The sequence below is a fragment of the Pelecanus crispus genome, chromosome 2 (assembly GCF_030463565.1).
Source record: "Pelecanus crispus isolate bPelCri1 chromosome 2, bPelCri1.pri, whole genome shotgun sequence".
Taxonomy (NCBI): Eukaryota; Metazoa; Chordata; class Aves; order Pelecaniformes; family Pelecanidae; genus Pelecanus; species Pelecanus crispus.
Window position 1 is genome coordinate 117,765,485 of NC_134644.1, and position 14,185 is coordinate 117,779,669.

General features: G+C 42.6%; 1 protein-coding gene across 3 annotated transcripts in view; it reads right to left on the minus strand.

The window, feature by feature from the left end:
- The window catches only part of RALBP1 (ralA binding protein 1), a 35,913-nt gene extending 24,546 nt beyond the window's left edge, over positions 1-11,367 (minus strand). For all 3 annotated transcript variants that reach the window (XR_012830848.1, XR_012830849.1, XM_075705438.1), the window contains exon 1: positions 11,326-11,367. The gene's annotated coding sequence lies outside the window, so the exon portion shown is untranslated. The remainder of the gene's footprint in view (positions 1-11,325) is intronic.
- Positions 11,368-14,185: the final 2,818 nt, after the last annotated feature.

A 14,185-nucleotide genomic window follows, 5' to 3' on the forward strand; every position in this document is an offset into this window, starting at 1 on the left:
AGACCGACCATAACCACACAGGAAAAGCCCCTGCCCCACGTCTCGTCCTTCTGCACCGGGGCTATGCTGTCACACTGCCAGTATTGCCATAACATCTTACTTCCCTGGTGAGGCACGCTGTGACAGTTTACATCCCGCTGCATATTCCAGAGCAGTGTAAAGCAGGCAATCTAGGAGAAAAGCCTAGGCATAAATCTTTGTTACAGGATAACGACCAAAGCCGTATAACAGAGGTTACATGAACTATGCCACACGCAGCTCCCATGCTCATTCCTATCCTTCAGGAATACCTCAGCCCCACCACATCTTTCCCCAGCTGAATCAACTGCCACAGAAGCAGCTTCGAAGTGGTGCATTATATTCTGATCACAACCACATAGGGGCATTCTTGGAAATAACTGGCCAGCTAACAACTGGAAGGACTGCTGTTTAATTGCTTTACATTGCACGTTTCTGAAGTAACAAGCAGAAGGTCCGGACTCCGCATCATGAGGCAGATGGGCAATGTAACCAGGCCTGACTTTTGCAGGCGTGTCCTGACTAATCAGCTACCTGCATCACAACTGCTACTGCCCACCCAGAGAATAACTTCTCATTCTTCAAACTTCTTGGGAAAGTGTTGGTCCACTGTTCAGGATTCTCTAGTCTTACCCCCTGTGAATCCTGCTCCTCATTCCCATGGTCTTCTCGCCGCAAAGTAACCCAATACCAATTCCTCCCCTAATTATACTCAAGCCCAGTACACTAGTTTCTTATTCTGTGGTCTAGTCCCACCGCTTCCCAGGCTTAGTCTCCCTCCATCAGTTTCTTCACTCCCCTCTCCTGCAGTCCAATTCCTCCACTGTCAGGACTCTACCTCTTCTCTCTCGCAACCTCCTCACCACCATGCAGGTGTTCAGCACCTCGACACATGCAACTTCAGTTTCACCATTTCTCTTCTCCACACCCAGTGCCTCACCTAACCTCTCCTTTTGGCTGCTCACTGTTTCCCAGGTTCTCCCTTGCCACCTTCTATTTCTCCCACATTCAATTCTAATTAAGGCTTCTGAAAACTAAGGTTCACACATAAGCAAGGAAACTTGGGAGGTCATCTCCAGCCAAATTTAGGTTTCCACTCTGAAATGCAAATAGCATTAAAAAGGTTTGCCTAATTACCAAAATATTTTTAATTACAGTGAAGAGATTTTCTTTCCTGCTAGCTTAATTCTCAGAAATAGTTTGGAAGAATTTGGTTAGAGCATTTTGTTTAAATTTTTAAATACCTGCCTAAAAAACCCAACCAACCAATTTTCAGCTCAAATGAAAACGTGGTAACTTTTGATAAGGCCTAAACTATTGAGAGCTGAATTGAATAACACAAACTGTCCTGCAAATGTATCAAACCCTCCTGTACTACTGAAAAATGCCACATTGTACATCATATATAACACCCACCGTTGCTTAGATTGACCTCAGAATTATTCCTGGTGTGACAACCCTGTCCCTTTTCTCCTGTCCACCTCTCCAAATTCCCACTTGTGCCAGCACTAAGGCTTGTAAAATAGAAAAGAAAGTTTTACTTTTACCACTTAACAGAGGCAGGAAGAAAAATGCAATAAAAGGTGTGCAGTTTACTTTTTTAACAATCGCTATAAACATAGTATCACCTCAGGTTTTGTTTGACCTCAGGACTATATACAAGTTTTATATAATTCATGTTTTCTGATAGGTCTTTCAAAGAATTGTCTAATCCCTAGTCACCAAATGTCTGCAGCAAGTCATACAGCAATTGATGATCTAGCAAATTAAGACTAATTTTTATACTTTTATCAGTTCCTGGGCTGGGTTTATTTAATAACAAATTCCCCATACCAGAGTTTTCAACTATGGCACTGTTCAGTCACACTCCAGTAATCTGAACTCAGCCAGCTTGAGAATAGCTGTCCATTTAGTGGAGTCAGTTAAAAAAAACACCACAAAACCCTGACCAGTTTTGCTGAATGTACTACAAATGCTGTTAAAAAAGCGAGTGCTAATCATCAGAGCGAAAAAAACCACAACGAAACAGAAGAGAAGTCAACGGATTTGGCATGAAATATTTTACTGGTGTTTGAAGCATTTCTGCTATTCTTTCAAGAGCATCTACAGACCGTGACAGATCACACAACAGAGAACAGAATCTAGTTTTCCAGAGAGGCCAGAGCTCTGCACACTCAATTCCATTTCCCAATCAAAAAAAAAAAAAGAATTCTAAGGCTACATACAGCTTACTTTTCGTTTTTGTGTTTGTTTTGGAGTTAAATTTTTTAAGAGTGCATTAGCTAACACATGCTAAAATACTAGAAATGACAAGGGTAAACAGCAAGTATTAAAGACACTTTGCTTTGGATTTAAGACTGGCAACACCAGAAATGTGTAATATAACACACTGGCATTCTGTAACGGCAATAGTTCACCTGGTAAAAGCAACACCAGCGGTAGCGATGCAGTAACGCACCATGAGGCTCCTGCCAGCAGGTAGAGTTCAAGCTCTGCGGAACTTTTGGGAACATACTCAGTTGACGTGTACAGGCAGACGCCAATGCCGCTGCATTATCATCATCTTTCTTATTCATGCCACTTACAACAAAACCGGAACGGGTATGCGCCCCTACAAACATCGCTTAACTCGCATCTGCTGGTTTGTCCTTTAAAAGCCACTTGCTACCACCTACGAGCACAGTGAGTTTAGCGCAGACGAAGCCTAGCTACACTTTGTCAACTGCATAAACCTGCTTAATACGCAGACGAAACGACAAAGAGCGCACATGCTGCACGACGTACTGCATACTGAATCCAGACAGTGTTGCTTTTTAATCCATTATTGAGATATTATCTTTTAGACCAGATGCAGAAAAATCAGAAGTACCATGCTTCTTCACTGAATCGGCTGAATAGTGATCATTGTTTTATTCATAGAGTTTTCAAACAGCGTTATGTTCATTTTACAGAAGTCACTTCATAATCCTTTAACTGGGAGGTCGGTATGAACAGTCTAGTTTACCTTACCAAACACAAAGAATATTAGCCCTTTTCACTCCCCAAAATAAGCATTTTCTGAAAGTATATTAATGACACACAAACCTTTAGGGTTAAAACTGTGAAAATTAAGTTTCTTGCGCTTTACATTGAATTTTTGCCACCATGTATTGAACACAGACGAAGAGATGTGTAAATTACAGACTGTCACTTGAACTGACAACTCCATAACGTAAGGAGAAACTAAGAACAGCTTTGCTTGGATCTCTTCATAGTGTGATACACGACACAGATGATCAGTTTCCATGTATGATCTTTTTTTCATGTTTAAAACCCTTCATGTTCCGATGTAACACAGGCAAATCATATCCAGCTTTTAGTGAATACTGAATTAAAACAGAACTATGGTGGTTGAGATAAAACCCATTCTACTGTAACGGAGTAAAGGAGAGGAGGAAGGAAAGAGAAAGGAAAGGAAAGAAAGACTTTGATCTAGAAAAACTGTTTATATAACAGTTTCTCTGATTATTTTTAGTGATTATTTGATAACTATGTCTATCTGAAGCATCTTTGGTTTTAGCTTAAAGAGTCCTGTATATTATCAAGCTAACATCAGTGGCTATTGACCTAGAAACTAAAGTAAAAGGAAAGTCTCCCCTTCTGCCTTTATCGGTCATTTTTAGGCCCACAGTGAGCAAAATCAACTAGAGATTGGGTCACATGCAAACGTTTTCCCAACTTAACTACAATGGATAGGAGTATAGCGTTTCCATGCTCCCAGCACAGCAGTTTTTAGCAAAGCCTTATTGTAGATGCAGTTCTGAGGTAGCTTATTTCATTTGGAAATCTGTTCTGAGCCATGCCAACAAAGTAAGAGTTTTATTGATCCATGTTACGTCTATAGCAGTGCAACCTGCTGGAATAGATGCTGATGTCTGTCAAACTCATGCTATATGTAAAAGAAAAAAAATTTTTTTTTTACCACTGTATATAAGTTTCCACACAAGAAGAGGACTATATCATCTCCTCTTTTTAGACATATTCCCATCAATGCCAATGACAACTCTTCATCAAGACCACATGAAGTATTTAGTCTTTCTGTAAATTTCTAAATTTTTTAGTTAGAGTTGGGATTAACAAGTTCTGTTTTCCACCTCTGCCCCAGATTCACTCAATAGCCAAGGGGAAAGTCAATTTAAATATTTATAAGCTCAGTAGATTATTAATTATGATTAACATCACCACCTCCAGGGCTGAGATGTTGCAAAATGTCATGCATGTGAACACTGAAAAAAACATTCACAAATACGTTCAAGGCAAGGTGGGGCACCACCCAGCTTGGGGCAGCAGCTGGTCTCCAGGGTTCCTCTCTGTGGCAAATGGCTGGGAAGCAGGAATCTGCCTCCACAGCCACCAAAGGTTTCTTCAGAGGCAACTATGGGGAAGACTGATCAGTTAAATTACCAATTACTGAAACAGCAGCAGGACCCACAAGTTTGCAATATTTGTCTTCTATGCCAATTTACGTAGCCAAACAGCCTTACAAGAAAACTTAGATGAAATACCAGCTTTCTAGAAAAATGTATAAACACCCATAGAGTTTAAAATTAAATTCACATGTATTTTCTAAAACAAGCTCCAGCTCAGTCTGAAGCACCTAATACAGTAATTTTCAGCAATCCCATGGCTTCAGAATATCATAAAAACCCATACCTTATGAAATACACAATGATTGCTGTTATCAGTTTACTTGCCAAATATAATAAAAACGAACTGGATAATAAAGACACTAAAAATATGTATGCTTCATAGCTGGCAAAAAGGTTCAGCATCTGATAGCACAGGACCAAACAAGTTCTGACTGCCATTTCCAAATCTGTTGTGTAGCCTTGTCTACACAAGAAAAATCATGCTGCTTTAAATAAAATTAGTGTAGGCAGTTTAATGGAAGCCCTAGTATACATAAGAGAAAATAGTGCCATTGTCCTCCCCCCACCCCAAAAAGAAAATAAACTGCCTCTGTTGGTATAAGGCACTTTGAAGAGCAAGGACTTCACCACTCTTAAGTACTAAAAAAACACCAAATCTAATTACCCATCAAAAATATCCATCTGTAACTGACTGTTCTAATGATATGCACTGACTGCAAACTTCCGTGATGTACGTTTGTGTATCTTTTAGATGTCTTCAGTCTGACCGAAAAAGCATATTAAAAACTTACTTACAAAAGAAGGATTTATAAAGAACTAGCAACCAAAAGAATCCAAACCATAATAGAAAACCGTAAGTCAGTTTTACCATAAAATAAATAAAATATCATAAAATTGTAGCACACAAAAGGAGTGCTGGAGGTAACAACCAATGCAACTCCTCCACTGTTTTTTAGTAGAGTATACACATTTTGGCATATTCCAAGATACATTTGTGATAGTCATTGCCAGAAAATTAGTTCTTCTTAATTATCTTCATTGTAGGAACTTGGATTTGAATCTACATCTTGGTATGTCAGTCACATTAATTTACTGAACCATCTAGACAACAAAGTAAGAACTCCATATATTCATCCCTTCCTCTTTCAGCTGTAAAGCTGCATTTCATTTCCTCCAACAACTTTTAAAATCCTTTTCAAAACATGACTGATCACCAGTGGTACAAGCTGTATAAATTTTGGAGAACTGCAACCCCAAATTTCAGGATTAAAACTTCAGAAGCGTGACCTGTGAAAGACCTCTGCATCTAAGATTAGCTTGCAAGTGGCCAGCACAAAGAAAACTTACAGGATTTGTAAAGATTAAAACATCTAAAGAACAAGAAATGCTAAAACCACCAGACTGAAATAATCCAAGGAGTTTCTGGGTAAATCTATTCAATCGGTTGGGCTTTGTTTTTTTTTTTCCTCCCAAGCTCTTACATTTTTAGTCCATTCAATTAAAAAAAGCCCATCAAATATGAAAAGCTCCTCAGGCTGTCTTAAAAGAACAGCATCTCCTTTGAAGCCACCACAATTGAAAATTAAAAGAGGAGGGTGTCAGATACTTTTCTTCAATTAAAAAAAAAAAAAAAAAAAAAAAGGTATTTCAGGTTCTGTACAGATCAGCATTGTATTTTTATATAGCATTTGGTTCACAATATTAAAATCTACTTGAGTTACATTATTACAAATACAGTAAAATATCTGCCAATTTAATTATCTTACATCAGCCAATATTAAATTAATGCACTCAATATTAAGTATGTGAAAGCAGCATATTGGACAGAGGAAAACAATAACCAAGAATTAGGGACTTCCATAGTAACATGATAGAAAAACACTATTAATACTGTGAAATGAGATAGTTTCATTGCTGGCATGTTTAGCATTAGAATTTACATTTAGCATTCAATGTAACTCATGCTAATAAAAATTAGTGAAAACTTATTTTCACTGCAACATCAAAAAAAATTCTGCACCTTGACTGGTGATGCTTACATTTAAAAAACACACATGGACAGACTAGAAATGTTAAAGTAGCAATAAACCTAATTACCAGGGTAAGTTAAATGTTAAATTTCACAAAAGTTATTATAGAAAAAAATTAAAATTATAGCTTTAACTCTTAGGTGTAACTCCTATTTTAAAAAGTATGGTTTTGAAGAGAAGTGATACCCTTGCAGAATTCTTACTAAATTCCTTGTGAAAAAGAGAAGCTGCGATTTTTGTCACTGTGATAGCTCTTTTTCCACGAGTGTCAAGGTAACAGTATTATCATCATACACTGTGGTTTTAAAAAACATGTATCCAGCTCAAGCTCTGGTAGTACCAGAGATCCATGTTCAGTCCCAAGAGTTCCTTCCTGCCAGCTGTCTGTTTTCTAGCACAAAGCTCAGTTACTCGTAATACAGGAGCCCAGGGATCCTACTGAAACTGTAAAACAGGAATTAAACTTCATGCACTGACTGAAGATAGACCGTAGAAACATGAAAAATTTTCATACTACAGAGGACAAAAATGAAACAAAAACACATTTTATCTATACTCAACTATATAAATTGACTCAAGTGAAGAGTTATTCACTGCTAGCAAAGGTACAAAACAACCAACCTGAAGCTAAATTTATTTTCCTTAAAATAATTTTCAGTTTGGTCCAAACTTGCATTCTGATTTGGAACGTCAAACCTTACCATCAAGCACTCGCTCCTCACTCTTCCTCTACTGCAGCCATCTGGCCCCTTCCCACCTGACGCAAGCAGCCATCACTCATCCCTTTCTTTCCTTGTGTGCCTCCAGAGACCAAAATAGCCAGCCTAAAAAAGCTCAGTTCCTTGTGTGCAAGAAGAATAAAGAAGGCAGTGTGCGAATGAGAAATCTGTTCCTACTAGTTGCAAAGCTGCCCCTTCCATTGCACTGAAGTAAAGGGCAGCACCTACTCCTGTGAAAAAGCGTATCCCCCAGTAGCTAAAATAGTGCATCTCTGCACATTTATGCAAGGTCTTCCCCAGTGCCGTGCTTCGTATTGGGCTGTAGCTGGCAAGAATCATTAAACCATTCCCTGCTTCCTCCAGGAAAGAAAGTAGCCTGGATGGAAGCAAGCCAGGGATTGCCTACAAGGTCATACTGTAAATTAATCTGTAACACCAAGGTTCATACACCTTCTTCTAAAGAAATTTTACAGTTGCATACAAACTTAAGGTTTGTATTTCTACATATCTTCCCAGCAATTAAAACAAATGGACAGATGACAAAGTATTAACAACTAAGGGCACACCAATGAGGATGAAGTAACTTGCATCACCCCCTTCAGTAACTATTATATAAGAACAACTGCATGATTTAATTCTGCACATAGAAGACAATACTAAATTTGATTATTTAAAATGAAACATTTTTCTCTAGTAATATTTTTTTAAACTGTGCTACATACCACATTAATTCATGCTATTAAACGGCCCACTAGACTTATTCAGATTTACATCAGTATTGTTTTAGCAACTGGTGAGCACTTTATTTATTTCTTTATTACTAAAAAATTCTGTGTTTATTAAATAATCTGTTGCTGTTTTTTTAGTCAGGATGTTATGCCAAGCTGCTTCTGGAAGAAACTGGGAAACGTTCATTATCTGTACTTTGGCTCACTTAGTATTACAGAAGCTACAGAAGAAAAAAATACCAAGCCATGTTCTCTGCTTAAATACATCTCATTTACTTACCAAAGGAATACTACTTGTAGGTAGTGAACTGATCACTCCTAAACACTGTGATCTCATGTTTTTGAATTGGTAGATCTCAGTTTCCCACGCATACTTGGAATTCATGGATTAGACAAGAAAAAAAGATGCCCTCTGCTTTTTTGATGCACAACTAGTAATAAACAACACTAAGAACCCTAGTTATATTTCCCAACTATTTTTGGTCAGACATATTTTATTTAGATATTAACTTTGGTTTTTACCTTCTTAATAAATTACTTTATCCACTGAAGCCACTGTACTTTGTATTTATCTTTTTCACAAATTCTTCCCTACTAGTTCAAAACTGTCGCAGCACTTTATTGATGAGATCTAAATAAAATAATTTCTCCTAGTACGCTATCTTCTAGTAACAGGGCAGAATAAACTATAATCTCTTTGGATATATTTGAGCTGAGTGTTGTGTGTGAACCTATTTACTGGATCACCACTCCTTACTTGGGTAATTATATATATATATCCCTCCCCATCCCACTTCCAGCAGCTGCCCCAAGTACGCAGTCGTCCCCCATTTTCTACCGCAGCCTGAAGAAAACTGGAAGCAGGGGGCATGGGATCCCTGCAGTTACTCAGCTTCAGAGACGAAGGCTTGCTGTTGCTGCTGCCAACATCAAAGGCTCTTTCGCTCTCCTATACCTTCACAGCTTCAACCCAGTTTGTATTTGCCAATGTCAAGCGCAAAAGGTGAGGGATGGCTGGGATGGGAAGGATAAGCAGGGACAGGAAAGGAGTCACACCCTTCTATAATCAACCGGCATCCTTACCTTTCCAGTTTCAGCCATGGCAGGCAGAAGACATAATTGTCATTTGGACAGCAATCACCCCTCCTCTCAACAACACCATGTCTGGGGATGCAGCCTATGTGCAAGCCTCCCACAGGCTACTTCCAGCCTGACGATGGGCTCATTTGATTTTTTTTTTTTTTTTTTTTTGAGCAACAATTTGAAACCTATGGTCCATGAGGCTCAGGTGAACAGCAGAAAGAGCTGATGAATCCTTTAGGTGAAAATCTGAAGCGGGCACATGGCAAACTATGACTAGTTTTAAGGGTAGTGAATCATTCACTGATTCATAATAATCAGACGCATTAGTTCAGAGAAAAGCTTAATAGATTATATTAGACATACAATAAACTGAAGATAAATGTCCTACTATATTTTGGCATTTTGAGGCCAGCTACATGACACCAAGATTTACAGAAGGAAAGCAGATTTGCATTTGTTGGTATTTATTGCTAAACAGCAGCATCCTCTGTATTAGCCTAAAAACAGCTTGTAAGAAACAGCAGTGTTTACTCAGAAAATATGCAAACCTTTTCTGTAAGAAAATACAGCTAAAACGTATTAGGAAGTGCCTAAAGGGTACAGCTGAGATCAGAACCCCGAAGTGTTAGACACAGTGCATATGCACATCAGTTTTGCTTTAACTACATCTACAGAATTAAGCCAGGCAGCTCTGAAGCACGAACGCTTGAATACAGCTTAACTGAGACAGAATAATGACAGAGTTGCACCTGGAGTATTAAAATTTTGAGGCAGCTATTCCTACCTTCTGTTTCAGATGTGGGAAGACTGAAGAACACAACTTCTTTTCTCAAAGTTGGAAATGAGATCCCTAGAACAGGGAACTTAAAAGTTCCCTGCTGCTCTGTACTAAACACCCTATTTTTGACCTAGCTCCCTAGAACATTACAGCAGGGGGTTTAGCAAATTTCAAACACTCAGAAATAGTAAACACTCACAACCGCAACAGTTTGGAAGCTTTTTTCATTTCTATTTTACTTCTCTGTAGAAAAGAGCCCCTCAAGAGCATGTGTCACGCTGACTGCATAATTAAACTATATATGGACTGTACTAAAATGAACTGAAGAAGCCATATGGCTTCATCAGAAGCTGTATGCAACAGAACATTCTATTCATCAGCAGCTGTCTGCAACACCTCAAATGACATCAAAATCCAAATCTAAGGGATCTCTCTCCCATTCTTCTTTAAGCTCACTAATAAATTCACATCCATTACAATCCTGCATCCTATCCAAAAGAGCCTTACCATCACCCTTGAACGGGTGCATTATAGCAATGCTGAACATGCACGGTAAGTGCTTCAAGTGCTTTCCAGATGAGAAATAGGTATAAGAATGCAATTATGGCTGTTTTGCAGTGCTGGAACAAAGGACTTGCATAAATCCATCTGTTTTATTCAACTGGTAAAAAGGCCTTAGCCTATTATGTTTATTATTCCTCATTAAGGATGACCAATAACCTCGGGGACACCGGTGGCGGGGGAGGGAATCCATACCACACCGTTCTCGTGAACAGATACTTTCAGTGTGGATTGCTAGCATCTTCTTTGTGGCTTGTTTTAACATACATAAGCACTTAAAAGCAAGATATGCTCTTTTACTCACGCATCACACACTGACATATGATGTATGGTAACACACGCTTTCTAAACAACATTATTAGGTAGAAAACACAGCACCTTTAGAACCTGTTAAACATACTAGACGCAGAAAAATGACAACAACGGCAAGTTTTCTGCGTTTTAAGATAGGACTTCTAGGCGAAGGTGAGTAAAAAAACCGCGACCTCTCCCCGAAAAAACAACCCCAAAACAACCTCACAGAAAGCCAGCCCACAGCCCTCTCACCCGAGCCGGAGCTGCAGCGAGCCCCGCACGGTTCCAAGCGCATAAACGCTTAAGAAAACCGGGCGCACAGGGCGCCCGTTCCCTTAAGGAGAGGGGGGGCATGGCTGCCGGGAAGTAAAGCAGACGGTCCGGGCCCGCCGCAGAAGCCGCCGCTGGGACGCAGGGCCCGTCCCCGGCGCGGCCCCCAGCAGCGCCCCGGGCCTGCGGAGCCGGCGCCGCCAGCGGCCCCGGGCCGGGTGCGGGGGAAAAGCGGGGCGGAGCCCCCGACGGCCCCTCCCCTCCCCCAGCCTCCGGGCAGCCCGGGCCGGCCCCTCCCCCACCCGGCAGCTGCGCCCGGGGGGCGGGGGCACCTCACCCCCCCCCCCTCCCCGCCAGCCCGGACACGGCTTCCGCGCCCCTGGCCGGTCACGGCAGGGGGGGCCGGGCCGCAGCCCCCCGCCGGCGGGCACTAACCGTCGGGGTCCCGCTCGACCGGCGCAGCGGCTCCGCCTTCGGCCTCCGCCTCGGCCTCCTCAGGCGCGGGGCCCCGCCTCGCGCCCCATTACCGCCTCCGCCGCCCGCCTGGCAAGGACGGCCGGGGAGCGGCGCGAGCCGGCCACCGCGCAGGCGCCGCCGCCTCGCTCCGCGGCACCGCCCCCGCCGGCAGAGGGGCTCTGGGCATGCGCAATGCCGCGAGGGCGGGGAGGAGGGCGCACCCCCGCGCAGGGCATGACGGGAGCTGTAGTTCCCGCGGGAAGGCCCGCCGGCTGGGGGGCGGGCCGGCTTCCGGCCGCCGGACTACAACTCCCAGCGACGGGCGCGCCCCGAGGGGGACGGCCGGAGCCGTCGCCCGCTGGTTCCTTAGTCCCCCGGTTTTTAAAGCCCCCATGCCGGCGGCGGGCGGCGCCGGGCGGAGGTCGGTCGGTGCGGGAGGCAGGGTGTGAGGAGAGCTGGGCGGCGAGGGGTTGCCTGAGGGGACCGCGGCGTAGGGCGGCCTGCGCCCCTCCTGCCTCCGTGAGCGACCTCCCGGCGGGGAAAACCCGGTAGCGTAACTTTGTAAAGTCCGCTCAAGCCGCGGAGGGCAGACGGGCAGCGGCCCGACGGCTCCTCTGGGCAGATTCCCGAGGAAACGCAGGCCTTAGCAGCGTACGACTGCACCCGTCGTGAGATAACATTTGTAGCGGTGGGAAAGCGGCAAGCGTCAAAAACAAAGGCGTTAATCCACATGCAAGAGCTGCCAGAGCTCTGCAGGCGTTCACTTCCAGCCCGCTCGCCGCATAACGTCGCTCCCGACTTCGACGTTTGCAGCTCGCACGGGAGCAGCCGTCGGCTTCGGCTTCGTCTTGCGTAACGAAATCTGACCTTGAATCGTTACCCGCCCGCCTCTGCCACTCTCTGGAATACCAGAAAACGGAGAAACGCTCTGGATGCGACTCGAGGCGACCTGTGCCAAGAAACACATCTCCCATCTCAACGTGCATCCTGTTTACAGTGATGTTAAAAGGAATTTTGTATTCTTTGTCTCTTACAATGCAAGTTTCTGTTATGTTAAGCACCTGCGTAATTTGAATCCTTTTCAGGATTCCTCATCAACAAGGGAATTTGTTTCAGTCAGAAGCAGGCCGATTCATTCCCACAGTCTCCAACATAATCCCTGGGCTATTGGACACACTAATACTGTGGCAGCGTGCCACCTGCTTCATTTATTCACTTGAGATTCAATGCTGCTTAGTCCCTGTCAAATGGGCTCTTTGTGCAACCTCCTGCGGTAATGTAAAAGGTCCCCCACAGGAATTTGTGCTATTCAGTAGAAAATACAAAAGGGAGAGTTGTAAACACTCCGATTAGTGTTGGAGCACACAGATATTGTCTCCACAATGTATTACATAACCACACAACTTCCAATTTACCTCCTCCCCTCCAGAAGAAACAGCTTAGCAGCAAGGGCTTACGGGTTTATTTAACTTCACGTTGCAGCTAATGTTTTTTTGTTATACAAAGGCTGTGTTACTTCTGGCAAAAGAAGAGAGAAGGGTCACTTCGGTAACATCCCGTAGTAATTTGAGAGGATTGCCTGTGAGGATCTCCACTTGAAGTGACAGTCGCCAGAGGCTCTCAACTCTGAAGAATAAGTATTATCAGAGGCTGTTGCCAACGCAAGTTCACGCACAATAGGCCCATCAGCTAATGAACCCAGAATGAATCTTCTCCCATTTTTTGGAGACAAACAAGCGATTGTGTGCAGTGCTAGCTATACCAATTTACTGCCATGTGAAACACATTTGGATGACTTCTGACTGACAAAGCTCATTGTGGTCTGAGGCCCACTTACATGGACTGAGGCACTTTTTTTACACCCTCTTCGTGCCCCACATTCACTCTGTCCTTAAAGCAGTAAGCATTTACAAAGTCAAGCAAGGATGCTGAGGTGGCAAGCTCTCTGCTTTGAAATTCAGTCTTGCTTACCTGAGCCTCATAAATGTAATAAAATAATAATGGAGGGGAGCTTTACGAAGCATTTTGTCAGAAAAAAAAAAAGCAAAAAGGCAGAGCTGTGTTAATGAATAATTCCTTCCTATTCCCTCTCAGTTATACTGCTACTTCAAGAAAGCCGGTTTTGGGGGTGAGTTTGTCTTGGAGAGATGGGAGTCTACATGGGCTGTACTACTCTGGGATAGCTTTAGACACACTACGTAATTCTCATTACCAATAAAGGAATACACAGCAGTCATAAAGAGGTGTAGCTTATGAGAAGCTGGTTGGCCACATACAGAAACACACGTGAAACAATGACAGCCTGAATATACAAAGGAAAAGCTAGAAGAAATAGATCGCATTTTTGGGAAAAAAATAGCAGTTCTTTGTAAGTACCACCACACAGTAGGAGAAAAGAGAGCTAAGAGCTGTATGACACAGAACTCTGCCTGTACACCTCCCATGAGCACTATGGAGTCGCACCATTCTAATTGCAATAAGAAAATTTAAAAATACTTAATCAATGAAGAGTATATTAAAACCTTGCATTTTGGCAGCTTTACATCTTAGATTTGTTTGAAAGGGATCTGCTTTGTTCCTTGCGACATCTTGTACCTAAGTATGTTTTGCTATCTGAGTAGCATAAACTTTAACGATGTACTGCTTGGTGAGATGTCATGCAAGAGCACATGGCAAATCTTGGTGCAAGTGTTTCTTTTGCAAAACCCAACAGACATTATAATCAGCAAAAATGTTAGGTTAACGTGATCAACGCTCCTCTCCATGAGCACGAAGGAGCGCAGTGGCACAACAGCAGGTGGGGGAACCCCAATATGGTACCCAAAGAAATGAGCCCCTC